The following is a 25,971-nucleotide window of genomic DNA, read 5'->3' on the forward strand; positions in this document are numbered from 1 at the left end:
CAGGCAGAGTGATGATGGTCACTCTTCTGAGGACACACGAAGAAATCTTACCTGAACCATCACAGCAATCCCAGCACAGCATGTTCTAAATTGCCATGTAACCTTTGTTTTGTTATTGGGTTTGAGTGACTGGACAGACTCAGGAGCTGCAAGGTTCAGTTCCAGGTGCCTGAGTTCAGAAAGTTTGCTCAGTCCTTTCCAGACAGAAGACTTTTCCAGACTGTCTTGCAAACTTTATGAAAACTTCTTTGTTCCACAAAACTAAATATTGTGAGATACACAGTTTGAATGGCTGGCTGCTGGGATGGAAACTGAAAATCTGAAGTTGGGTTGGCTTAGCACAAAGGGGCAAGGAGCAGAGGAGATCTGAGCCCAGGTGCATGCAGAAGAGGAGTTGCTTGAAGACACCATGAGCAGTTAGCTGGAGTTTCACCTAGAAGAAGATAATGAAAATAGAGTAGATTTTCACCCTTTGGTGTCTCTAAGGTGCAGGTGCCTTACTGAGAGTTTCAGGTATGCTCTTTATCCCCAGTGTTGACAAGAAAGTATTTTGTGTCTTTCCCTGGAAAGTAAAGACATTTGATCCTGTAGCCTATTCCTTGGGTTTCTCTCTTCAGCCGCTGATCTGCAGGAGTTTTTTCGAGAGGCTTTGATTTTGGGTAATGAATAGTGAATTCTGCAGAGAGAAGCCACCTAGCAAGGCCCATGTGTGGTGGACTAGTCCAGGATGTGGTGTAAAAGTTGCCTCCTTGAGATATGGGCTGCTTCCCTCCAGAGCAGGGTGATCAGTCTGGCCTGCCTACACACCATAGAAACTTTCAGCCACAGTTTGGTACACCATGTACTACAGAGCTCGTCTCTGAAGAGAAGGAAATAGTTGTTTGTTTGTGACCTGATGGGTATATCAAGTGTAATTTGAAAAGTGACAATCAGATTAAGCTCCTCAAAATCCAGGCAATAGGAGGTCCTGCTTCTGCTAAAGTGCTCAGTCTTCCAGAAAGGAGAAAGAGCAGAACCAGAGAGGACTAGGAAGAGTTAGATCATTATTTTAATGCCTCAAGAGCTCAGGAGCTTTCAGGCTCACAGCTTTGGCCTTAGGCATTTCATTTGCCAGTCAGGCACCCAGATCCTCTTTTTGGGACTGGTTCTTCCTAAATTAAGAGTCAAAGTGCTGTAATATAAATAAATAATAAAATTAATAAAAAATAATAAAATTCAGTATTAAAATTGCCACTGGGAAAACCAATAAAAGAAAAAGCCACCAACCATGTAATGGCTACTTTTAACCACTTAACATACAGTTTAAATCTCTAAAGAGGAATAATAATACATTTATTTCTGAAGTACCTGAAGTTGCCAAAGGCACTCAGGGTGCTCTGCGATATAAAACCGTTTCTAAAAATAAATTAGCACATTATAAAAAGGCTCTGTGTAGTGAATGTACTTAGTGAGCAGGTGAAATGTTTCTGACAGAACATGTTTCTCTTGGAAGAAGCTGGTCCACTTGAACTGGATCGAGGGGGTTTCCAGTGTGAAGCTAGCCGGCATTTCTGGGGTTTTTTACAACAGCAGCAACAACAAAAACAAACAACAAAAAAAATCTTCTGGTGGTGCCAGCTGTGGGGTTGGAATGAAAGGCAGGTGGTTGGAGTTGTTGGGGATGGAGCCCCTTGGTAAGGCGATGGAATGCCAGGGATGCAATGCCAGGGATGCAGTGCCAGGGATGCCCGTGTGAGCCTGGGCTCCTCCACAGCCCGCTGCCACCTTCCCCGGCTCCATCGGGAGAGAAAATCCCTCCCGGCCACCCAGCCCTAGGAGCAGGCACAGAGGCAGTGCCTTTGCCAGCTGCAGCTCCCGGGAATGCGGGAGGGGAGCCGGGACAGAGCTCCGGGGATGCCCTGCAGGCACCGGCACCGGGGCAGCGCATCCACCCCTCCGCAGCCGCTGGAGAGCGAAAAAACAAAGCCAGGAGGATGATTCCCGAGCTGTGGAAAGGGGAGAAGAGGAGGAGGGTTTGTCCTTATTGCGGTGGCTCCGTTTGTACGGAAATTCCAGCCCCGAAGCAGCGGTGCCCGGCTCGGCGCGGGATCCATCCCTGCGAGCGCCTCCCGCTCCCGGCCCCGGGATGCAGCAGCGCTCCTTGGAAAGCCGCGGGCTCCGGCCGCAGCACTTCCCAGAGCAGCTTCTTCAGAAAGAAGCTGTTGGAAAGGGCCTGGGAGGGAGCTGCGCCGCGCTTTCATCTGTGTCCCAGGGCCTAATTGAGTTGAATACAAATATAAACTTATAACAGACGCTTCAGTCGCTCTCTTTAGCTCCTCTCACAAAAAGCCGGTTTAATGATCTTTCTGAAGGCTGTTTCACTGAGGCAGCAGAAAGGCACCAGCTTTACATCATTACTGAATAGTGCATAAAGGAATTATTTAGCAAGATGTTCTGTTTGTTAATAGACCCAAATCACAGTTTCTTTTACCAAATACTGCTTTTATTTGAGGTCTTTGAATGAATTTCATTCAAACAATGCTAACATCTGATGATAAAAACCACTAATGAGAGGAAAATCATCCGCAGTTTTGATCTAGAGCTCTCATTAATTCCAAACTTTGCTTTTAGTTCGTTTTGCTGATCAAATCATTAGAACAGTTTTTATTACCACTTTGGCTCCCTCCAGAGACAGTCAGCTTTCCACAAGCTTAAACTCAGTTCTCTTTGTTTTCCTTACATTGAGTGCCATCACTCAAATAGAAGAAAGTGGTCCAGAAGGAAACTTTACCCAATGCCCAGGGAAGAGACCTCCAAATCCAACTCAATAAACATGGGGACAGAATTTGGTTATTTTCTGTTTCAGTCTTGGACCATACACCTCAACTGATATGGATTTTTTTTTATGGAAGAATTTCCCAGATATTTTTCCAGAAAAAAAAAATAAAAAATACTTATTTGTCCAGGGACATTCAGCACTGCACTATGGAAGTCTTTGCTGGATATATGTTGATTTCCATACCTTGTTTACTCTGCTCCTTATACCTATCAGCAGTTACTGTGCCGCCATGTAAATTGTTATTAATTGCTGTATAATTTTCTGCATTAGTTCCAAGCTGCAAGCTGTGCCTTTTTCTTTTTTTTTTCTTTTTTTCCCCTTTTTTTAAAAATAAAATAAAAGCCTCAGACTGCAAACTTTGAAAATCTCTGAAAGGTTTTGCAGTGTTGTCCTCACACCCCTGTCCAGGAGCTTGAAGAGGGATTGAGGTGCAGGTGCATTGCATCAAATAGATGCAGACAATATCCAATGCTGACACCATTCCCTATCCAAATGTTATCCAAGTATCGTGCATGAATCCTTGCACCTTTTTCCCTTGCACAGCAAGAATTGTTAAGACATCCCTGGGAACTTAAAATCACTTGGAAAAAATAGCAAAATATGAAAAGGCAAATCAGCAAGGAGGGTTAAAAGACCTCCTGCCCTCCCACCCTGGCTCCACCACGGTGCAGTAGAACAGGGATCAGGCATTCAGACTGGCTCCCCAAAACATTTGCCCTCTTAAATTGCCCCTGCCCTGGAGGGTGGAGGCCAGGCCATTGTAGTACTTGAAATTTATGAAGATTAATGAAGAAGGCAGACAACAGTTCTGTGTTAGGAGACCAGGAGAAAATTCAAACTACATTAATGGCAAAAATAGAGAAAGTCATAAATGTAAGGGATAGAAGTGAAGAGGTTTGCATGCTTGCTTGTAAAATAATTCACATTGCCTTCCACTCTCTCACCAACTGATTTTTCCCCTTTAATTTAGAATCTGCTTATTATGTTAATATCAATATAGATGTAGAACAGTGAACAAAAGGCTGTATTTAAGATAAATGGGAAAAATAGATAGTGTTGCAAAATCAGCTTTTGCTGGTGGTTCTCAGCATTCCCTTTCCCAGACATTTCTGCATGAGTTAAACAAAATTAATTATTGTTTTAACCATAGAGTCGCTTTTAGATATAGGTGGTTTACACCATAAACAAGTAAACATCCTGGGATCTGAAAAGAAGAGGTAAAATAACAGCAAAGTTAAACCTCTCAGGGTTCAGCTGTGTGTTTGAGAGGTGGCCTGTGGGCAGTGCTGGCCACAGATGAGTGGTAGGAGCTCATTTCCAAGGGCCTGCCCTGACTCGTGTGGTTAAGAGGGAAGCCAAGATTCACAGTGCTGTGACTCCAGCATTTGTTCTTCTTTTGGCACCTTCCATCTGAATAACTGTGCTGCTCAACTTTCAAGAATGACCCTGGCTCTGCTGAGCTGTTTGAGGAGCATAGCCTTTCCCCTATGGATAATTTTCCCTCCCAAATTTTAGAGTTTATGGGCCAGGTTCTCTTCATACCATAGATTTTCTGCAGTGAGAAGATTCTCCTGTAGGAACAGAAGAGATTTTTTGGATGCTCTTGTTGGAAAGCCCATCGTTCTCAGTGACCAGCAATCATAGGTGTTTAAGCTCAATATCTAATGTGAAAGATTTTTGCAAAACCATTTGGCTGGTGGATAATCTTGATCACCTTCTTGAAGAATATGACCTCTTCTTTCAGTGTCCAACATCACTCAGAGTGAGCTTCTCTTCTGCAGGAGACCCTCACAAGGCCCTGTGAGCAACTCCAGTGAGCTTGAGCTCTGTGTGAGGGGTTTAAGGGGGGGTCAAATCATGCACAGACTAACTTGAAGTGAGACATCTTCATTGGTGGGCATTCCATCCTACCCAAATTCCTTACACTGGCAGATTTGCAAAGTTTAGTCCTAAATATCAGTCTAAGTTTTGTGTGTTTTCTAGCTGAAGGGAGGAAGAAAAGCTCTCCTTTAACCTAGTTTACTGCAGAATTTTACACATTAAAAATAAAAAAAAAAAGTTTAAAAAATTGGTATAAATTTTTTTAATTTAAAAAAAAACTTCTGCAGGGAAGTGAGGTACAAGTTGGGCAGCAGGGGAAGTGAGTGCACTCCTCTCCTAAAGCTGCCCTAGCAGAGAGGTGGGAGCTTGGCACAGAGCAGACAGCTCAAGTGTGCCCTGCTCAGCTCTTCAGGCTGTTGCTTCATGGTTGTGTTTGTTAGGCTGAACAGGGGTAAAGCTAAAGCAAACACTGGTGTTCACAGGAGACTGATAAGAGAGAGGTCACCTTTAGTAATATGGAGTGGAATTATTCTCCACAGAGCTCAATTTTAATTACATACTGGTTTAAGAGTATTACCAGCACAAAACCCTGCTACCTGTTTATGCTTCCAAAACCTAATGGAGTTGTATTGAATAACTGAAAGGCCCCCAAATCACACTGACAACTTGTCTTCTAAGCTCTGTTATGTTTTGTCTTAGCACAAGTGCCAGTGCTAAAGATTATTGATGCAACTGCTTGCTTTTAGATGCTGAATCACATTAGCCTCCCTCCTGCCCTCCTATTTCATTAAGAATCTGGCTGCAGATCAAAAAATGTAATGCCTCCTTCATGTAGGGCCCCATAACTTTCACAAGCCCTAAAAAAACAACTGGCAACGCATTTATTTCCCTCTTGTTTTTTTTTTCTTTCCCCTGTTCACTTGTTAGCTTTTGTTCTGTTCCTCCTTCACTCTTTTTTTCATTCTTTCTCTTTCATCCACTGTCTTTACTTAATTCTCATGCTTCCTCTTCCATTTTTCTTTTCCCTCTCTTTCTCCTCTACCCCTTTTTTTCTCATGGAGTGGTGAGAGAGAAAAATAGGAGTAGGAGGAGGGCAAGAGGTCAGCATGTGAGGAATTCTAGTGCAGCAGACAAAGCCAAAACAATAATGTATGTTCATATTTTGAATCTAATATTTTATTATATCTGCTCTGAACAGAGTAATTATAACTTGTTATTTTGTTTTTCCGTAGGCTGTATTTTTTTTTTTTTTCTCATTGCTGCTGTCTTTGTTTCAATTTGAGCAAGTCAGTATTCTCCCAACTTATTTTCATTCAGAAAAAAATAAAATTCCTGTATGGAAGGATCTCCCAAAAGTTCTGCAGGAGCAAAGAGCAGAGTGTGACCTTACTAGAAGCAGTGAGACTCTTGCCAGGGGTTTTGATGGGATCACCCCTTGATTCTGGAGTCCAGCCAGGGAATTGGGTGCATCTGGAATGCCAGCCAGGGAATTGGGTCCATCTGGCCTGTGGGTGCTCTAGGAGACGTCCAGATCTCGGCTCTGATCTTCACAACAGGTTCAGCTTTTAGCCCCAGATGTGGAAAGCTGCAGGACTGTAAGAAATGAGGGTTTGTCCAGTTATGTGAGGAAAATAATTCCTGTGGAATCACAGAGTTGGACGTTTCCAAAATATGACTGTGTTCCCTGCCTTCCTGTACCTGAGGCAAACAGATGTGTCCACATGGGTGCACAGGCAGGAGCTCTACTAAGACAGGGACCTTAATGCCTTCTTTAATTGACTTGCTGCCCAAATTTCTCCAGCTTGGGCATCCAACAGCTTTCCCTGAAACAGGAAAAAAAAAACCTTCTAAGTTTCCTAGAGACATAGTTTTAAGTTCTTGTTTTAATAGACTGACACATCATTTTTGACAAGATCTTGAAATCAATATTTCTCCCCAAACAGAGTCACTTGTGTATTCTTGCTGTATGTTTTCTTCCCCCCAGCATGTCTGTGTGTTTCCAGTCAGAAACAGAAAGCAGCCCTGCATTTATCATTTCACCCACAGTGGTGTTCAGAGCTAAAACAAATCAAAATCTTTGCTGAAGAAAAGTCTTGCAGTCACATAACACCCATGCTAATATCTTGATTTGTTACTTGCTGATTTTAGGGAACATGTTTGTTTATTTTTTGACTTATTTAGTGCTATACAGCCCAAGGCATTTATTGGTATAACTTTTAAAGTTGCTTCATTTGGAACAAGTTTCACGTAAAGATCATATTAATTAGGTCCTACACCTAAAGTTCATCTTAATTAGCATTGTTTCTTTCCCTGCGGTTCTAGTAATTTGTTAGAATTCAACGTGGATATTCTGGGGCCTTACAGAGGGATAATTAGTCAACTGCTCCTATTTCCACTGCCTCTAACGTGAGCAGGATTAGGCCTGCAAACCACGGAGTGTGACTCGATACAACCGTGGCAATACCATTAAACATTTTAATAAATCTCCCTCACAGAAATACCCATAAATGCACACATGCATGTGCATATCCAATCCCATTTATTCTGAATAAGGAGAATAACTCTGCTGTGGCGGTTGTCTCTCATGTACCATTTATTTTACCCATGTAAATTAATTTAGTTGTTTTTCATAACCATTCACATATTCCACTTCATTTCACAACTAATTTCTGGGACTGGTTTGATAGTCAGCTATTATCTTTTTGGAAATATGTACCTCCTTCTAATTTCTTGTTGCCATAACTGAGCAGTTCCTTGGTTCTTTATACTAATATTAAAACAAGTCTTATGTCCTTAAATAGGAATAGAAATAAAATAAGAAATTTTAGCGGGAAAAATGTTTCAGACTGAAGTTGTATGAGGTCTGTGGGAGACCTGTATGAGATGTTATCACAGTTTTTGGAATTTGTTTTTGCTGAGTGGGGAAAATTAGCTGAAAACCTGTAAGAGTAGTGTATGAAAACATTTTATTTGACAAAGCACAGCCATTTAATACTGCAACACATGGCATCATATCTTCCCTAGAATAATCTTGAATAATTTCCAGACAAATGTAGTACTGGACTGTATAGAAAATATTAGGATTTTGTATGAATATATGAAAAGCACCACTAACTGTTACAAGTGCAGCAGCATCAGAGCCTTTGGACAGATTTTCCCAAATGTCAGAGTATTTAATGCAGGTGGATGCACAGATGACTTTCCAAAAGCACTGAAGAATTTTATTAAACTTCTAAGTGGCTTTTGCAGCTCTAGATGCATTCTAGACACTGTCACAGAGCTGGACCTTGTCTGCAGGTGTGTGAAGTGCACTGTGTAAAAAGGTCTGAGTTTTGATTTAGGTTGTTTTGGTTTTTATCCATAACTTGTTTTCAACACGAATTTTATGTCTTTTCCTCAGATACAAGGAAAGTATCTCCTTAGTGCCTGGTAGGCACTTAGGAGAAAGCAGCTGATTTTCCTAGGCTCATTTCCAAATACCTGCGTTCTGTATCTCAGAGGAATTGAGGTGTCAAACTGAGCTCTGCATACAGGTACCTCAGTCAGATGTGGTTTTGTCAGGTATGGCTGCTGGGAGAGGTCAGATTCGGGATGACAGAATGAGACCAGCCGAGGCTGCTCTGAGTGCGTGCCTGCGCTGCAGGCAGGGCCGGCCTGGGGCTGCGGGTTGCTTTGGTCCCTTGTGCAGCCATGGTCACAGCCAGGCTGCAGGAACGAGCTCTGGGCCAGGCTGACAGCAGAGGGATGTCCCCGGGCCTCTGGAGAGCAGGGCTGTCCCTCGTGGTGTGTGTCACCCACACCTTCTCAGGACAGACACTGGGAGCTCACACAGATCAGCTCCCCACCAGGAGCGGGGTGTGCCAGGGCTGGGCAGGGCCCCGGGCCTCACCCTGCCCTGCCGGACACTGAGAGCTGCTGCTGGGCCACCGAGCACTGCTGCAGGGCCACCAGCAGGGCCACTGAGCACTACTGCAGGGCCATCAGCAGGGCCACTGAGCACTGCTGCAGGGCCACTGAGTACTGCTGCAGGGCCACTGAGTGCTGCTGCAGGGCCACCAGCAGGGCCACTGAGCACTACTGCAGGGCCAGTGAACATTGCTGCAGGGCCACCAGCAGGGCCACTGAGTGCTGCTGCTGGGCCACCGAGCACTGCTGCAGAGCCACTGAGTGCTGCTGCAGGGCCACCAGTGCTGTCCCCAGGCTGCCCTGGGTGGCTCTGACCTCTCTGAGAGCAGCCACACACTGACCACAACAGCCACACTGACCACACTGACCACACCAATCATTCTAACCACACCAATCACACTGACCACAATAACCACAGTGACCACAATAACCACAATAACCACACTGACCACACCAACTACACTGACTACACTGACCCCACTGACCATGCTGAACACAACAACCACACTGACCACATAACTGTCCAGACAATATGGTAAAGGTGCAAACCTTAACATAATTTATTCATTTTTATCCTAGAGCTTAAATAGAGTTGTACAGATGTGTATGACAGCACGGAATGCTAAGTATGAAACCTGTGGGCTGATGAACAATATGAGATCCCTGTGTAGACTCAGTTTTGTGCTTTTGAGTAGGAAAATGCAAGGCACAGGATAGACTGAGAGAGTGCCTTTCTCCTCTGGTCAGCAGAGAATTATCATTTCTCTCACCACGATGCATTTAGCTCTTTAGCTTATTGTGTTGAATCAGAAGAATATGTGTTTTATTTAGTGACAAAAATCACGTAATAGTTTCTTAAATATAAATGGCATTGGAGCAGCAGAAGTGAAACCTTGGTGTTTTATTTCCCCCACTTACACAATGTGAAAAGTCTCTTGACCATGGTTAAAATATCTGAGCTAGTTTAGTGGAGCTTGGCACACGTTTGAAAAAGAAGTGGGGGTGGCACCCATCCTGCTGTTTCCCACCAAAGGCCAGGAAAGATGGAGAAGGGTACAGCTGGTGCAGTTTCACCCTGTGAATTCACTGTTGACACCTCCTGGGCTCTGCCCAAGCCCTGGGGGAAGACCCAACTTGGGAAAGCTGGGTTTGACCACTGAAAACCAAACTACAACATAACTTTCCATTCCCAGTGCTGGAAGTAAAGCTGGTGTGGAGTACCTACCTCCTGTTATCCTCACTGCGGGGAATAGTTATGGATATTTCTGGCCCCACCAGCCTGTTAGGTATGTTTTCTGGTTGCTGAGGTGCTGTGACTTGTCAGTTCTACTTGTCAAATGAAATAAACCAGGATTTTGTGAAGACAGTAGGCCATAAAGGTTCTGAGGTACTTTAAAGATGGCAAAGCACTTGCCACCACTGACAATAAGAATCTGGATAGTTATCCTCAGCTTTCATGAGTTTTTTTTCCTGTTTTAAACTATGATTTTCAGATGAATTTTTGCTTCACACTGTGCTTCATGGTAATCTATTCATGTGATGCTGGCTCAAGACACTCTATAATAATAATTTATTCCCAGACATATTAATTTAAGCCTGTCTCTGCATTTACCTCACTAAAGCACAATCTAGGCATGTTCTCTATGAGGTTCTGGAGAAAGAAAAAGATTTTCTGGCAGAGAGATTTGGACCCTTTCAGTAGAATTGCACTTAAACACATAATATGGATTTCAGACTTGCAGACTTTGAAGGGTGGAAATAATCAATTTGCATGACACGATGAAGCCCTGGAACTGGGAGCTGGTGCATGGCTCCAACATGAGCAGAGCTTCTGTCTCCTGTAACCTAGCAGGCATCCCTGGATAGAAATGGAGAGGAAAATTTTTGGCTAGAAAATGTAGAAGGCAATGGAATTGTAGCCATTTGTTCCAGAAGAGAATTTGTGCTATAGCAGTTTTCCAGGAGTCTAAAGTGAAATGTATTGCACAGCAACACTAAAATAAATACCCCAAGGGTAAAGGTGGACAGAAGAAAAGTGACAATCTTGTCATCCCACTGTAACTGAAAATGACAACACTGTCATTTCATTTCATCTGTTTACTAATTCCTTCCTTGAGCATGGCTTTGTTCTGCAGAGACTTCTCCAAAGAAAGCAATATCCCTAGAAAAAATTATCTTCTGTTTACTTCCTTTTTCTTGTCTTGGTAATACAAATTTTAACTCTCAAAAATTTTTGGATGTTGTTGAGCTTGTCAATGTGGTATGTGAAGATATAGCAAGAGCAATGGGACTGAGTCAAAGCAAATGTTGGCTGAAGAGCAGGGGATGCTCTGTAACTGAGGGCTCTTGCAGGATGGTGCAGCTTCCCAAGGGAAGTCATGGAAAAAACATAATTTGCACAGCTTTCAGCCAAGCTGGACAAAACCTTTGAAAATATATTTGAGGGGTGAAAGTTTTCTTCAAGGATGTGGGGGCTAGATGGTTAACAGGTCCTCAAAGCAACCTGGCCAGGCTCTCAGAGCCAGCCTTGGTCCACATCCTGGGGCAGCACAGGCTCAGGGTCTCTCACTCTCTTTGTTACCTGAGGAGGTTGTAACAACTTTTTTCTGGGTTTTGCTTGTGAATGCTGGGGGAACAGGAGTTCAGTGTGTGACCCCTGGATTTCCACAACTCCCTCCACTTTCTGTAGAAATGGGGAGACAGAGAAGCTGCATGGGATTGCTGCCCTGGGGTGGGACAGGTGGGTACCCCCATGCCATGCAGGACATCTGGGATCTTCCTGGGTTGGTATGGATTTCAAAGTCTAAGACAGAAACCTGACAAACTTCTGCTATTGCTGTACTTCCTCCTCCTCCTCCTGTCCCTTCTCTGTGGGCAACAGACAGAGTTTGTCCTTAGCTGTGAACTATTTTTTCTGAAACAGCATAAGAGAATCACTGCCAGACTCTTGCATTTTAAACAACTTCCCAACTGAAATTACAGCAGAGACAAAACATTGAGCATATATAGGTAGAGTGGGTCCTGGATAATGAAAAATGCATAAGCCTAAGTCTTTTTTTCCTGCCTTTTAATACAGATCAGGTAAATTCCTAAATTCCATTTTCTTCCCTGGAGATTTACATATGATTTTTTTTTTTTTTTTTTTTTTTTTTAAGACAGAGGAGAAGGCTGTTCTGAAGTGTGTGGGTTTTGTGCTGAATGCAGTGATACAACACTTCCTCCCATCCAGCCCCCCAGAAACCCCTCCATAACTCCAGTGTGACAGCAGATAAGCAGCCAGGCTCTGAGAAGTGAAAGCAAACCACTCCAGAGCCCCCTGGGAAAAATAACCCCTTTGGAGGGCATTTTGCTGAGCTCCCTGGTTAAAATCCCTGGCAGCAGCCAGCCGTGCTGCTGACACAGAGAGCTGGAGCAGTAACAGCTCATCTACTCAGCACCTGCCAGTGAACACTTGTTTCTGCCAAGAGTAACTTGGTACCAACTTCAATAATATCACAATGCGGTATTTAAATAATTTGACAAGGCTATTTGGATAACTACCAGGAATTGCTCAAGTCAGTAATTTTCCTTTTGGGAGACTGAGTTAGGATCTGCGTTTTCTCAAAGATAATATTGCCTCGTCCCATCTCTGAAAGAATTTTAAGGCATGAGTACATGTATAGAGAGATAGGTATGAAGTGTTGGAGTTTTGCGTTGTGGGGAATGAAAGGCTGATAGTGAAGCTCAGAGCAAGTGGGTCTGTTGACACCCCCTCCACCTGCCTGGTCTTGGAGCTGTTCTCTCCCCCTGTCCTCCTTCAAGGGCAGCAGAAAAGAAGCTATTATTGTGGAGGCTGAGGCTTTTTGTCTTCAGAGCCAAGCCAATGGCTTACTAGGCCCTGCCTTGCTTTAATTCCTCGTTAATCCATTCCAACATCACCGTGGGAAGAAGAACCCAGGATGGAGGCTGCTCTGTGCCTCATGCTGATCACACTACCTCCAGGTGACTTGCATCTTAGAGGCTGAAAAATGCAATTCTAGACCAGAAACCAAAGAAATGCATTTAATTCTAACACAAGATCTTGATGTTCACCAAAGGTTACTTTGGTCTGAGTTTTCACTGTTTAGGGACATATTTACAGAGAGTAATATTGAAATTTCCCTCTGTATTTAAATGGAGGTGATTAGTTACCTGAATCTTGGAGAAAATCTCTCTCAAAACATGAGAGCTGGACTTTGTGCCAAGGCTGCAGGGCCTGACCCACTTCCCACGCAGCTGAACCCTGACTGTCCAGGCTGTGAGGCACACCTTGGGGTGGCAGAGTTAACACAAGGGTTGGGCTCATCAGCATTGGCCTGGCAGAAGCCAGCCCAAATGCCACTATGAGGTCATGATTTGGAACTGATTTTCCTGGTTTGAGTGTGTGAGACTGATGGTGTTTGGAGCATCCCAGCCATATCCTGCTGTTCCCTAGTGTCCGGATGCAGGCGTGATGGATCTCCTGGAAGCTGGGTGTGAGCTCCAGCTGTGGCACCAGGCTATTGACCTCAGGCTATTTGCATTATTAGTCAGTTTTCTAAATCCTTGGACTGAGTACGGAGACAAGAAATATTTTCCATTTTGCTGGAGCTTCAAGTTGTCTGTTATGGATTTTACAAAGCACTCAAAAGGCTTTGCTTTCAGCCAATTTGCTACTCTGGCTATATTCTGCCTCATTTCTTCATAGAAAATTATTTGCTGCCAGCTAAATACAGTATGTTGATGACCTATTAATTTATGACATGCATTTGGAGCTGGGAACGAATTTATAAACAAACTTTAAGTTCTTTTTCCCCCGTGAATTGTACCAGCATTTGTTTTAATTTCCCAGTAGTCATGCTTAATGTGTCAGAAGCTATGTTCGACTGCTTGTTTTCCTCCAAAAAGAAGGAAAAAAAGGAGAAATAACTAACTAAAGTTCAGCTCCTGTCAGGTATTATAAGCAACACTTTGAAATGAGGTATGAATCCAAATAAAATATTTTAACTCTGTAGTATTTTACCAAAATCTGGAGGAGAAAAGGTTTACTTACTAAACAATCATTTGAGCTGTAAACCTTAAAGTATTCACCAAGGTCCCTTAAAGTTAAACAGAAAAGAAATATCTATCAGCACATTTTAATAGAAAGCAGAAGTCCTTACTAGATAGTATACAAAAAAAAAAAAAAAAAAAGGCAGCACAGCTTTTAAATGTTCTTTTCTCAAGTGATGCAGGGAAAATTCCTCAAGCCAGTATGGAAATTAATATAGCTGCAGGTAATCTAAATTTTTGGCATTCATTTGATGCTACAGCAACCCTGGGACCAATCCTGGGAACCCTACTTCAATTAATATTACTAAAGTCAACAAAATTCAACACAAGAGCAGCAGCAGGATGGCACAGTGTGGCAGCTGGGGGCTGCTGCCTCCACCTTGGGCCTGGTCATGCCCTGGCTCCTCTGCTCCTCCTGCTTCCAGATGTGTTAAAAGTGTTTTACTCCTGCAAAAGTCTAATCATTTGCTCATATCCTCCAGCAGCTTTTCAGGAGGCAGGATTCTCACACGAGGAAAAACGTCTGACAGAAGGGTTTTTCCAGGCAGCTCCAGGGTTGTTCCCTTGCTGTACCCACCAGGAAGTGGGGGCAGCTGTTTCACATCTGGGGATGAAATGGTATTTAGATGAAAACTGGTGTCTGGGCCACATGGGACACGAGTAGGTATGTGGGAGTACATTCTTTAAGTGGATTTTTTAGCTGGGGCTTATGTAGTGCAAGAAGTGCTTGTGGTCAGCCCTCACAGGGACTTAAGCACCAAAGTGCATTTTAAGCTGCTCAAACCCAGTATTTAACAGTCCTTGAGGGAGTTGGAGCCTTTTGCCCAAATCCTGCTTCTACCAGAGGAGCACTGTTAGCAAACCATCCTAGGTATGGTGTAAGACAATGAAAGTCTCTCCTCTGTTCTGGTTTCATGAAAGAAAAAGTGCTTTCTTTCATCCACTGAAGGGATTCATGACTCTTAATTCTTTGGGGAAATTACTCCCTTTTCTCTCGTTTTGTCACAAGCTTTGAGGTCCCTGTGGTGGCTGAGCAAAGTCCTGCCTGTCTCCAACATTTCACACCATCAGCCCACAGCACATCCTGGCCTCTTCCATGGGGCTTCTCTGTAGCTCCAAACCCTCAGAGCAGGACACATTTGACTTGAAGGGAAGAGACAAGTACCCAAAGCTGGTCACAGTGATGCCTAAATTGCTATCTCAGACCTTCAAGGGCCATGACTGCAGTTCAGAGCCCTGTTGATGGGTTTGTGCCTGTTTGCAGCCCTTTTGACCAACAGAAACCAAGCCCTGCTGTTTCTGGACCAGCTTTTCTCACCACACTGTTTTCCAGAGTTTAGGACCCACTCCCCTCACAGCAGAGCTCTCAGCATGTCCACACTGCCATGCAGTGAACTCCATGAGGGTCAAAGGTTTAGCCAGCAGAGCTGATTTTTTGAGTCCATCAAAATATTTGTTGTGAGCTGTATTTGTCAGGCAGTTAATTTTAGTTGCAGTCCTCCCCCAGGTTTCGTAGTGTTGCCCAGTTGGTTGTAGAAAAAATTTCCAGCCTATGGATTTTTTGGGAGGGAGTCACTTTGAATACACTGTATTTTCTGAATGTTTGTTTGAAGAGCCAAATAGTATCACTGAAAAACTTCCTGCATTTCAAGGCTCATTTGAGGGGATGGAAATAATTTGACCATTAGTTTTTTAAAAGCACCAAGTCCTGGAAGTGTTGTCAGAAACTGTTTTTAACAACCAGCAACCTTCCCACTTATGCTACCAAAAAAAGCAGATAATTTCATTATTTCCTCACTTGACCATGTTCTCCATCCTCTCTTAGGAATTAATAAGGCTCATCTGCACAAAGTAGAAAACTCCCCAGGCAGCTCATTCTGCTCTGCTGCTGCTCACTCAGCTGGTTTTCACACTACAGCTGCCCATTGCCATCAACTTTTTCCTCTGTTACAACTTGTTGAGGGTCTACCTTCACTTATTAAATCACTCCCTCTGTATGTTAATAGCAAACTGCAAATGGTACTAGTTTCTATCATAGTAGATATCATTCCCTCTATATGTTAATACCAGACTATTTGAAAGGCTGGGGAAATAAAAGAAAAAAGAATTAAAAAAGGGAAAAAAAGCAAAAAAAAAAAAAGGCAGTGGCTCATGGTCTGTCCTTCAAGCCTTTGTTAGTTATGGGCAAAAACAAACCCCATCCCAACCTAACCTCTGTGCTCTTGAAAGCCATTCCCAAATTCCCTGAGCTGCCTCCGCAGCCGCGGCGCCCGCGTCCTCCGGGAGCTGTCACAGCCTCATCCATTGTGGAGCCCCACTAATAGGAACATCCACCTGCTCCAGGGTGACTCCCTCTCTCCCCACTGCCATGCTTGCTGGGATGTGATCCTTGCCTGTTGTCACGACCTTGTTTTATTGGATGTTCTAATAGAAGCTGAAATGGATATTAGCTGTAATTACTCATTCCACAAGATTCTGTAGGTCACTCTTTGTACCAGAGTTGAGAACCTTCATTGTCTACATTGCTTAAATTACTGAACATTGTGCCATCAGTTCTGAATTAGTGCTCATTAATGAGCCTGTGGTTCAAGAAATTCCCTATTTATTATTCAGAGGCCAAGTATAATTCAGGCAGCTGCAATGCAACACTACTTGCCTGACTTTTGATCTGTGATGGAAAGGCCTGGGTTTGGTTTTATGTTAGGTCTGGGGGAGTTATTTATGCAAGGGGGAGGCATACAGCAAGCAAAGGGGAATAGATTTTTTTCCCCTCCTAGCCTGAATGTCTCTCTTAGGTACCAGACTTTTTACAATAAAGCAACCCTGGTTCTTTGGATGTACTAATATCTACTTGCTTACTGAGTGGATAATTCCAAGATCATATCAAATTTCTCTATAATCCTGGAGATGCCTGGCCACTGCATTAACTCCCTTGCATTAAATACTCTTTTCCTCTGTCTTTCACTTTTCCACCTGCTTCTTCTCTGTTCTTTGTCTCTCCTGAGCACACAAATCCCAAGCACTGACACAACAGTGCAGATGGCTGCTCCCCACTATTTTAAGCTGAAATGATCTTTTTTCTGTTTTCTAACACATCCCCAAAAGGTGAAGCAGTGCTGAATTTTTCATGCAGCCCAGCCAGGTGCCAGCCTATGAAGCCAGTGCTGGCCATGCACTGGCCCATCTGAGATGGTCAGGGCACAGCTGCAGTGCCATCCCTGGTCAGACCTCCCCAGGGACACTCTGGTCCCTTTGCTTTGCCCCATCTGCAAACAGGCTGCGATGGGGACAAGAAAATATTTATTTTGGGGCTTGGAGAGGAATCTGGATGAGTAGGATCTTTTTCTTTCTGTGGGGAAAAAGGGAGTGCCTGAAGATATTCCATGCTTTTGGGGGGTTTGCTAATCAGTGATGGCAGCACCCTGAGGGCAGTGGAGCCAGGAGGGAGCAGGCGCCCTCGTGGCACTGCTGCTCAGCTCAGCACAGCAGGGCTTTCCAGGGATCTGCAGTTTATGACTGAGCATTTCTTGTGTCAATAATTAACAAACATATCAATGTGATAACAGCAGGGGTGGAGATAAAGCTGGGTCTAAGACTATAATGGCTTAAAGGAGCACACCCTGAAAGAATGCCAACAGACTGTGGTGCTTTGTCAGGAGAAAGCAAATCAAGCGCTGACTGCCTGGTATTAGCCTGCCTCTGAAAAGAGGCTAAATGCTACAGCTTTTTGCCAAAAAACCCCTAATTATGTGAGGTTTGAAATAATGAAAATCCTACTATATAAACCTCAAGAATATTCAATAAAATGACCGTGACCTCCAGAGTTTCTTCCTGCCCTGCTCTGGCAATGGCAGCATTATTTTCATTTGTTTTTGACTTGAAAATGGACCACGCTTGTTTCCTTGGCCAAATCACAGTTTTGTTTAGGCAACATTTCACACATAATTATCTGTGGGGAATAGGGAACTTTCCGAGGAAAAGTCAAATTAGCGGTTTTAGTGCTAGAAAATTCTTGACGGAATGCAGCTTGGGTAATTGATAGAGACCTAATCTTTACAAGTTATAGCAGTCTTTGAAGAGTCCCCAGCATATTTAACTTTATTCTGTAATTGTATGCTTGGGCTCTGAAGATATCTTAAGACTTGCTATTTATCTGCCTGGTGAGGCGCAACACTTTCTTATTAAAAACATATCTATCATGGTTAATGACTTGATTTTTTTCCTTTAATACAGTACAATGACAGGTGTAAAGAGAAGATGAGCATCAGATGCTTGAGCAATATGCTCACTGTTTCAAGACGCCTTGAACATCAGCATTCCTTCATGGTGCCAGAGGAAAAAAAAAATATGCTGCACAGATTACACGCTTGTGTTAGATAGAAAATAGTACCATTTGCAGTTTCAGTTAAAAGCATGTTGAAGTGCATATGGAAAATACCATTAGGAGGAACTCCAGAGCGCCTGAGTAAAATGGGTCATTAGGCTTTCGTTTGTTGGAGAGTGTCTCCCATCTGACAGTGCAGAATGGTAGCATTTTTAGCAGCTTATGTTCCCAGTTACATTAAACAGACAAACAGATTGACTATTTTGCATTTCTCATTTGACAACAGCTTGTCTTCATTTGCAGCACACTGGTGGCTGAGCTGAAAGCATGGCGGATGAGTGTATCCAAGGTCCTGGTTTTGAATAACAGCAGATGCCAACGTTTAACTTCAAAATCAATCAATTCTTTTTCCTGCGTGCGGATAAAAGGTCTAGTGAAGTGCCTGAAGGGGGTTTTCTGCTGTTTACAGCTGAAAATATATTAAAAAAAATTTCATTACAAAACTTTCTGCAAGAGATGCGGATGCTGGTGATTTTATGGAAGTAGGTATGTGAGAAAGTGTTTCTAATTGAGGGGTACCAAAAACATTTTGTGAGGCCTTGTGAAGTTCAATCTTTCAATCTCTTATCTGGAAAAGTGCTCAGTTGCTGTCAGATCTTGGGCCAGAAAACCATGAATAGTTTCTGGGTGATCACCCCCTGTTCTGCCTATGCTTCCCCACACCATCACCAGTAAGTGCTGGAACTCATAATCTGCAGCCACAGGAGTTTATAAATTAATTATTGTTCAGATTCCTGGAATATCTGGCCTGAAATCACTGCAGCACATAAATGCTTCTCCCCTTGGGGGTGGTTGGGTGGAGAAGACGATGGTAAAATGCACATGGGGTCAAATTTGTTGAGAACCCCCATCCTGAAAGCAGCTGGGGCAGGTTTGGAGCCTCAGTTTCTCGGGAGAGATGTGATTTGGCCCTGCAGATGAACAAAGTGCTGTCATCTTGGGAGCTGCCAAATATTGTTTATCTTTCAGCAATGTAGAACCAAAATACAGCAGTGGAGGCTGGCATTTAAAGGCTATCCACAATTGGACTCCTGGTAAAAATGCAAAGATAATTTGCATTTTTTTTTTTTGAAAAAGAGGGATGGGGCTATTGCCTCTCCTGGCGTACACTACATCTGGAGATAGGACTCCCTGAGCAAACTGTAGGATGCTTTCAAGTGGGAGCAACATCCAACCCTTATCAGCAAGATTTAGCACTGTCCAGATGTATGAAAGATTCACAAGACAGTAAAATGTGAGCAGTATAAAGCTGATCCTGGTGCCTGGAGCATTTGGCAGGGGAGATGTAGGTCCAATTACAATGTGGATTTTAAGTCTTTCTTCTTTTAAGTCAGATTCTCCTTCAATCAGAGACACATTCTTTTCTGCCCAGTAGCAGAACAGACCCAAATCCAGCACAGGGTTCTCTCACCATCCCATCAAAGCAAGGGAGCAGCTTCTCTTGCTGCTTTTCAACATTGTTTGAAGACACCACTGTGGGTCCTCACCTTACAGTGTTGGTTGGGGATATGAAGCCTGAACTGGAGAAGTCCAGCCCAACCAATTAAAACCAAAATGCTCAAGGCAAAGCAGTCTCCAGCTCCTCTTGAGGGGCTGCTGGCGCAGGGCAGGTTTGGATCCCAGGTCTCCCAAGGCACAGGGTGTGAGCCCAGGGGCTTGGCTCCAGCCTCTGATTGCAGGGAGTAAAGGCTTGACATGACAATGTGCAGCACTGAGCCTCTTCATAATTTCCTTCTTTTTTTTTTTTTCTTCTTTTATTTAGCCTGAGGTCAATGATTTTCTGCAGCCTGAGGGTGACAAGGAGAGTCTCCAGGGACTTGATAGTACAGGGACAGGCAAAGCACACCTGTGACACCCCCCAGCATTCCTGCTGGAATGGTCTCCTTCTCCCACAAGAAGTTCAAAGGTTTTGGCAACTGCAAACAGCCACCAGTTCAGAATCAAGGCAAAACATGTTGGGGGGAAACCTTTACTACTGAAATATTTATATCATTCTCTCACCCATCTTCCCTGAAGATTTCCTTCTTTAGCAGCTCTGATCACATACACAGAGGAAATACTGTTCAGGACCCTGAAATAACACCTGCAGCCAGAAATCTCTTATTAGAATAAATGGTGGGTTTTCATCCTGGTTTTTCTAGCCGTAGTGAAGAAACAGTTTCTTGATTTTCTTTCTTATATAAAGATGCTGATGTAGAGCATTCTAAAATGCTTTGGATATGCTTATTTTGATGTCAGGTCAGTTATGTTAGATTCATATTTGAAGATATGGCTTCGCACTGCAGGAAATGCAACAAGAAAAACTAATTTTGAATTTTAGGAGAGCACATCTGGGGAAAGATCTGTTGGTACCCAAAACATACAGATGAGCCCTTCTGCAGAATCGCATACATTTACCACACAGGCACATCTGGCACCTATAATGAGTCAAAAAACTTGTTTCTGCCTTATGATTTCCTAAAGCAGTTTCCTTTTCTGCAGTTTAGTTCACCACATTTAGGCATGAACACAGTTTCATTGCACTGATCTCAGGGAATGCTGGCATTCTGCTCCCACACAGGTTTTCCCATGCAATCTGGGATGATCCCACAACCTGCTGCCTGCATGCCAGACACCCTGGCTTAGGACGAGGCTTCCTTTGGATCCCCCACCCTCACACACTCTGAGCACTGATGCCAAGGGGTCTGCCAGCTCAGCTGGACTCAATGTTCCTTGTGGGAACATATCCTTCCAACTCAGGATATTCCATGATTCCATAACTGGCACTGATTTGCTGGGGCTTTCACATGAGAAGGAATTCACTATGGAACTCTCGGTGGCCCATGAGAGGCAGTTAGGGTTGACTAACTAGTCCAAAAGTCATGGGTATTACTGCAATGAGGAATTTTCCAAATGTCGAATTTCCCTAAGATGTCAACCTCTGCATTATCAGAAGGCCTGGCATCAAAAAGGTCCATTATCCCTCTCCTGTAGCAGAGTTTTGCTTAATAGATTATTTTATATGTTCCCTGATATCCAAGTGTCCCTGCCCATTCTGCCAGACTCATTTGAACAAGCCTAACAGGACAACACGTGGCTGTGCAATGGGCTGGAGAATCATTCCCACCCCACCCCTGTCCACTGAGAGATTTAGCCTCACTGTCTGAAAAGTGAGGCTCTCCCCACTGGAACATGCTTTTGCTCCATCTTCTTCAAATATCTGGAGATTCCTGCAGCACCATCTCTTGTTGTGACTGTGTTGAACCCTCTGTGTTTCTGGCCGTTCATAATTTGACGCCGGTGGCTGCAGCCTATCGTTATTCAGGGTATGTAGTGATTAGGAGGAAAGAACAAGAGATTAGAGGAAACCAAGAGCTATCTGAAGCACACAGAAAAAAAAAAAGAAGGGGAAAACACTTTCAAGGCCACTGGAGTATGAGAGGTCTCAGCATGTGGCCGAAAGGCATAAGCAAGTGAAAAGTTTGACAAAGGCCACTGCTTGAGCTGCTAGTATGATTGTTTCTTAGTAGAAAGAGTGTAATATTGATTCCCAAAACACTGTCCTTCCTTTTACTTACTGTGTATTTTGGTAGTCAAAAGTGCTTTTTTGTGACAAAAGCATTAAGGAATACCTATGGAAAGAACCGCAGCTTAAATGTCCATGTATTCTTTCTTCTCACTCTTTTAAAAAAATTGTTGCCGTTGCTAGGATGTGCATTTAGAGCTCTTTGTTGTCTTAATGGAGACTGAAACGTGTAGAGTTTGGCGTTTGCTTTTTTTATTCATCAGCTGAATAAAAAAACCAAGCAGACAAAGCATTTGTAGTGCAAGAGTGGAGTGCAAATCCCTCCCTGTAAGCTGAACAAAAAAGCTCATTAAGAGGAGGTGGGATTTCCTGGTCACAGCTTTTAACTAAAGGGCAAAGGTCTCCTGTTAAGTACCATACAGTCTAAACAGGGCTGCGTAAAATTATGGGGGGGGGGGAGAGTCAAATATTTGTTCTTAATTCTTAAGTTAGTTTATCCAAAGTGGCAACCAGGGAAGTGTTGGGAATGATTAAATGGCTGCATTGAGGCTACAAATTGCTGCTACTTGCTTTTGTAGCTGGACTTGTTGCAGTTGAGTGATGTCGCCCATCAGTGCATTGTGTGCACAGTAAAACAGTCGAGCAGTGACAGATAGACTGAAACTCAGAGCTACTCCATCACTGCTGAAGGATCCTGCTCACTGGGAACTGAGAATGAGCACAAGCCATGCACGCTGCCCAGGAACAGCTGCTTTCACTCCAGCCCAGCTCCTCAGCTGTCCAGGGCAAGCAGCAACTAGTAAATAAGCTTTATCTCTGATCTCACCAGGGAGGAGAGCCAAACAAAACACAAGCAAAATAAATAATTTGGCAAAATGCTCTGCTGATAGGCCTAGATGCTCAGCTTGTAAAGTTCCCAGCCAACAGCGCTCCACATCAAGTGAGAGGATGATTTGCAAGAAGAGCCCAAGGTAGCAGTGCTGGGAATGTGCACAAAGTGCCCAGCAAAGAGCACTGAGACCACAGCTTGGTCCACCCTTCCCATGGCTGCTGGAGCAGGGCAGAACCTGGGTTGTGGAGACTGGTTTGCTGCCTCTGACATGCAAATGATCCCACAAAAAAGATGAGGAAAGGTGGTCCTGGTGGTAAGGCTGAGGGTGAGAGCAATGAGGGACTGAAGAAGTGTGAGCATCCCTTGGAAAAAATAAGATGGTGGCTGAAGGGTTTGGTCCAGTTTGAGTGTTTCCTTTCCGTGCCTGAGCACAGACTCTTCAGCACAAGGTCCGTGTCCTGCAGGCAGAGCTTTACCAGCAGGAAGGTTTGGGTGCAGTGCAGCATCTCTCACCCAGCCAGGGAAGAACAGGCACCTTTTATAACAGGCGCCTTGCCCAAATTCATTCAGTTCCGTGCTTTACAACCTCGCTCTGCCTGTCCACCCAAGGCAGGCCTCTCCACCATCACTGCACCAAGGGGAGAAGGAGGAACATCCCCAGCATCTCCTCCCCACTCGTGTGTCTCTGCCTGTTTCCGCCTGCGGTTTCACACCTCTGCTCACCGGAGCGCTGTCACTGGGGCCTGGGGTTGCTGTTTTGTTGCTCTGTTGATCGGAAAAGACGACAGACAAATGCAGTGGCCATGCAGAGGTGAAGGTTTAGAAGACTCAGTTCTGGGAACAGGTGTATTTTAGGCTGGAAAATAAAAGGAAATTTAGTTTGTGCTGGTTGTTCTCGCCAGCTGTAGAATCAGCAAATTTTATGTATGGGTTCATCATGAAATTGAAATGACCAAGGCTTAATATATGTTGTGAGTTCTAATTGAAAGCATTAATTAACATTAAAGCCAAATTCTTCCAATTGCATGCTAAACAGATATCAGGGAGAAGCAGGTAGGCAGTGTGGATATCATTTGGCATTCTTTCTGAGACACTGATTAGCATTTAGAGTCCAATCTTCTGCAAAAACTCATTAATGGGCAATTAATTATTCTTTGCAATTTGTACCTACACTTAACTATGTGCAGAGCAATAGAAACTGCATTAAACATTGGTACGAAATCAAAATAAAATTAAACCCCACCAAAGAGGTTGTACCAAACTTGAATGTAGTGTTATGTAGTGATGTCACTCCCTATTCACTCTTAATAATGAAATCTATCCCATGGAAGGCCTAGAGGAACCTCAGCATGAAGTTGTGAACTGTCCCCTGTAATTGTTTCATTTTGAGGATGAATTTTGGTGCTTCTATTTTTGTTCATGTTCTGGTTTTAGTCATGAGCTAAGATGGTTGATGACAGGCAGGTACATGCACTAACATCCTTGTGCTCTGAGCATAACTGCTTTTAATAGGAGTAGCCCAGCATCAGATATGGAGTATTGGACAAACAAGAAACTGCCAAGTTAGGAAATTTCCCATTCTAGAATGACAATATTTTTACCTTTTAAAAAAATTGGTGTGGCTTTTAATCAAATCTGGTGCCTTTTTTTTCCCTTCGGCTTCAGGTGGAAAAAAAAGGCAGAAACCTGAATGTCAAAGAGAAACTCATAAGGTGAAATAACCTATGTGAACTGAAACCAGAAACAGCTCACACAAACCTGCTGAGAAGCAAAACTGCCTTTGCTTAGGCACAAACCAACTCATTGTCCTTTTCTTGTTTTATTTATTTATATCTCAGGAGCTTCAGGAAGCCCAAATCCTTGCAGTTTGTTGGGTGCATGGAAGTCAGGTTACAAAGGAGAGAGGATTGAGAGAGAAGGATATCCAGGAGAGACAGAGAGCTTGTAATGCAGCAGGAAAGTGGAGCAAATTGTGTATTATGCTGCTGTAAACAGGAGGAAGCTGAGAGTGGCTGCACGACCCAAGGGCAAACAGGATGTCTGTTAGGGTTGGGAAACAAACACGGGTCTCTTGTGTCACCCTGCTGAAAGTGACTTTTGAACCCAGGTACTCAAGAGAAGAGGTCTGGATGTTGCAGCAGCAGGCCAGGTAGAGACAAGTGTTGGTACAACCAGCCCACCTGGGAAGTAGCACAGTTTTGTTGTGCTACATGGATTTTTGAGGAGAAAGGTTTTGGTGGGAAGCCTCCAGTCCTTGGCAGCTAAATGAACCACACTGAAGGAGGTTCCCAGGTTTCCCTCCTGGCAGTGGGAAGGGGTGGATGAGTGCAAAGCAGCAGCATAGAGTCAGGGAATGCACAGATGGATGGCAAGGACTCAATGGCCTCCAGACCCTAAACTGAAGATAAGGACTTCACACTTTGTGTCTTCTTTCTTGAAATAAGAATGTGTAAATATCTGACCATCATTTATGGGCAGGATGGATTTATGGGCAATAGAACATCCAATAATCACAGAGGTATAGAATGATAGAAAGGCTTGGGATGGAAGGAATCCTAAAGATCACCTAGTTCCAAGTGCCCTGCCATGACCAGAGATGTCATCCACTATCCCAGGTTGCTCCAAGTCCTGTCCAACCTGTCCTTAGACACTTCCAGGAATGGGGCATCCACAGCTTCTCTGACCAATATGTGCCTGTGCCTCACCATCCTCACAGGGAAGAATTCCACCCTAAAATCTAATCTAAATTTTTCCTCTATTAATTTATAGCAATTTCCCCTTATCCTATCACTCTGCCCATGTAAAACGCCACTCTGCCTTATTTTTATAGCACCCTTTAGGTAAGATCTTCCCATGATGAGTTGAAGGGATACAGGAGCCAAATATCTTATCTGGCCATGCTTGACCACCACCCAAGGAACTGAAGTTCACCAGTTTGGGTTGTTGCCTGATTCTCTCCAAGTGCAAGGGGCTTTCATCTCTGATGTGTAACACAGCAGGAGATGAACATTTGAACACCTTGCAGTGTTGTGAGCTGACATAGCTCAGGGGAAACCTAACCATGCAGTGCCAGTGATTCTTCTTAATAAATATGAATAATTCTGAAAACTAATTCATTGAATAAAGAAATCCAAGAAGATAGGCTGGATAATTTTTGGACATGAGAGAAAGTTCCTGATGGCTCCCTCAGGTAATAATGAAGGAACTGAGATGATCAAAGGCTTTGCTGTCTTCTAGAGCCAGAGCCGCTTACATCAACCTGCTGAAAAAACACAAAGCAGGTAATCAGAGATCCTTGAAGAAAAAAATTATTTTTACAGCATTCAGCTACTGACTCATTTGTAAGGAAAGCAGAATAAAAATTGGAAGGGGAAAATGTTTTGAAAATATTTTCATTATTTATTAATTGATTATTATTTCACTAATGTCTGCCATCTTGACCTATAACTGACCATGCACAGTGCATTCATGGGAATATTTGAATTTATCCATGTTGGTTTTCCGGAAAAGGGCAAAAAAAAGCATCTTACAAATAGAAACATCTTTCATCCTAACAAATATTTTTAAGCTGCAAGTAAATTCATCTTCTCAAGAAAACCAGACACTATTTTGCAAGGGACTTCCACAGAGAGTGTTTTCCTCTACATACGTATTTT

The 25,971-nt window shown here is 43.5% G+C and overlaps 1 protein-coding gene and 2 long non-coding RNA genes across 4 annotated transcripts in view; 2 read left to right on the top strand and 1 right to left on the bottom strand.

Annotated features, from left to right (window-relative positions):
• Nucleotides 1–25,971, top strand: part of MAF (MAF bZIP transcription factor) — a 194,075-nt gene that overhangs the window by 133,755 nt on the left and 34,349 nt on the right. The gene's annotated exons all lie outside the window — the stretch shown is intronic.
• On the bottom strand, nt 2,237–8,321 carry LOC135279344 (uncharacterized). Its single transcript, XR_010346616.1, has 3 exons — nt 8,120–8,321; nt 6,338–6,462; nt 2,237–6,232 (listed from the first exon to the last, which is right to left on the bottom strand). It is a non-coding gene; the product is annotated as an uncharacterized LOC135279344 (long non-coding RNA).
• Nucleotides 7,911–24,390, top strand: LOC135279345 (uncharacterized). 2 transcript variants are annotated; one of them, XR_010346617.1, is made up of 5 exons: nt 7,911–7,936; nt 8,040–8,172; nt 18,222–18,464; nt 19,741–20,093; nt 24,154–24,390. It is a non-coding gene; the product is annotated as an uncharacterized LOC135279345 (long non-coding RNA). The 2 variants fall into 2 exon arrangements; XR_010346618.1 differs by lacking the exon at nt 24,154–24,390 and having other exon boundaries at nt 19,741–20,400.

Source organism: Passer domesticus, chromosome 12 (genome assembly GCF_036417665.1).
Source record: "Passer domesticus isolate bPasDom1 chromosome 12, bPasDom1.hap1, whole genome shotgun sequence".
Classification (NCBI taxonomy): Eukaryota; Metazoa; Chordata; class Aves; order Passeriformes; family Passeridae; genus Passer; species Passer domesticus.